The following is a 2,783-nucleotide window of genomic DNA, read 5'->3' on the forward strand; positions in this document are numbered from 1 at the left end:
AAGATTAGCCTTTTTATATTGGGTTGATCACCAAAAAAATCCTTCACCTTTCAGCTCCTTTTTAATTGCACCCGATATTGTAATTTTGTCCAATTCACCCAAATTCACTTCTTTGGTTTCCAATTCCACCCTCAAAATCAAATTGTACTCTTTTCCACTCATTAAAAATTCATAAAAACCCTTATAAAATAATAATTTGAACTCTTTTCCATACAAAAAGTTAAAAATGAATGACTTATTTGAATTTTTTTCGAATGGAGAAGAGATCGATTTAATTAGTATTTGAGAGTGGAATTGAAATCCAAAAGTATGAATTGGGGTGAATTGGACAAAATTGCAACGTCAGGGTGAGAAGGAGCTAAAAGATAGGTTTTTTTTATGCTTAAGCCTTTTATATTTTACTAATTCTTTTAACCTTATTAAGTTATTAATTACTAGAGATAAACTTGAAAAAATAGCAATTAATAATTTTCTAAAATTCTAATATAATAAATATTATGGATAAAAAAATTAAATGAAACAAACATTATGAATCTGAAGGAATAATAATCATTTATGAGTGTTGTTTATGTAAAAATCAAAAGTAAATTAACGATTAATAGAAATGATATATAATATGTGTGAAGCATGTATATGAGAAGATATACTAACTAATCACGACAGACATAATATATGATAGACATGTAACCATGCTAATTAATTATTATAATCATTATTTAATGAAATAAATAAATAATATAAAGACATTCTAAGCTTCACACTACACGAAATCCATCTAATTGATCTTTTTGTATGTAGTGTAGAAAATCTTTAAACAAAGTCATCTTCAGCACGTACAAAAAGAGGGGACAGAATATCATTACAGGATTATCTTTACCAAACATGCCTATGTCCATTACGGTGTTTTAAAAAGAACAAATTATTTTAAAGCCCCTCATATTTATCATAATTTATATTTTAATCTCTCTTATTTAAAAATTAAATAATTTGGTCTTTTATTTTTCATTCTTTCAACAGTTTAGTCCCTTCATCTTTTTTAATATTCATCAACTAAATTAAAGGATTTAGAGGTAAATTAATTTCAAATTTAAGGGACGAAATTGTACACGAAAATAAAAGTGGGTGACCAAATCGTTTTTTGAAATTATTATTTTTTGGTTTAGTCATTTGATTCGGGTAACTAACACAAAAATGGATGGAAGGACTAAGTTGTTGGCGGAAGCAAAAATGAGAAAACAAATCGTTTGATTTTCAAATAAAAAGAATCAAAATGTGATATTATATGTGTGAGGGTCTTCAGAATATTGTGCTCTTTTGAAAAACATAATTGCCGAACCAATATAGCCATTGATTTAAGAATTAATCGGCTCAATCCATCAATTAAATATTAATAAACAACCTACGAGTTGTAGCTCAAATGGTACAAGCGTTAGACATCAAACTGTTACAGTCGTGGGTTCAATTCCTCCTACAAACAGTCCCCTTCCCAATTATCAAAAGAAATATATTAATAGATAAATTAATTAAAAAAAATTAGTAAATAGATTGGATTTAACTAATAAATAGGGGCCTTCATGATGATAGCGGCTAAACTAATTTGCTAGTTGTAAGAGAATGAACCAGACTGAACTTTGAGTTTTAATTGTAAACAGTGATCCACTTTACAATATTTTATGAATTAATTTTGAGCTACTTATTTTCAGGTTCCTTACATACGTTATAATTCATTTTTATTTTTATTATTTGAAAATTAAATCATTTATTTATTTTTATTTTAGTTAATGTTTTAGTCCTTCATTTTGATTATCAGTTTTGATGATAGTCAATTAAGTCAATAGATTTAACTAAAAAAAATAAATTTTAAATTAATCTTTAAATTTATATATTTATATATAAATAAAAATTATATTATTATAAAATTTGATTTAATAACTTTAAGTTAATTTTTTAATATTTATTAACGCTCTAACGTCTTAGAAATTTTTTTTTTTTAGTTTTGAAAAGTAAATTAAGTAAGAAAAAATCATTTAAATATAAAAAATAAAACAAATCAATTGAATTTATTAAGCTACTAGATTCTCATAAAAAGAATAATGTATATTTATGTTTGTACCAACCATAAATTTAAGGAGTAAATTGAAATTTAATTTTTTCCTCATGTAAGTATTTTGATTTAGCGGATTAAGTTAAAAATAAAAGAAAAGACTAAAACGTTAATTGTAACAAAAATCAAAGCCATATTATTTGATTTTTAAATAAGAGATGAAATTATAATAATGTGAATTATGACATATGTTGTGTTTTGAGAGTATTTTTTTATTTATTTTTATCTTTTTAATTTTCACACAAAAAAATTAATTAGGTAATTAGCCATTTCTTAAGGGCCCGCCTTCATTTTTTTAATTAAACATCAAAATTAGACATGCACTAAGATATATTTTAATTGAGACTATAAATTTATGATATGGTTGGCAACAAGGACAGCAAAATTCTATGACAAGTAATCTTATTATAAATAATTAACTTGAACCCGAAATTAGCCTACAAAAGGATAAATTCCTATGATAATTTCCATTAAGGCTGGAAAATTATGGGGCTCTTTGCAAAAATTGGTCGGCCAAATTCATGATTTATTATAATTATTGATTTTGCTTTCCTTTCATATATCATATGGATAATTTTTTTAATAATAATTAAAAAAGGCTTGCATACATTCAAAAGTAACAAAGCTTATTGGTTCATCTATATTAATATTTTTTGAGTATCAACTATGTAACAATTCA

This window comes from Mercurialis annua, linkage group LG1-X (genome assembly GCF_937616625.2).
Source record: "Mercurialis annua linkage group LG1-X, ddMerAnnu1.2, whole genome shotgun sequence".
NCBI classification, from domain to species: Eukaryota; Viridiplantae; Streptophyta; class Magnoliopsida; order Malpighiales; family Euphorbiaceae; genus Mercurialis; species Mercurialis annua.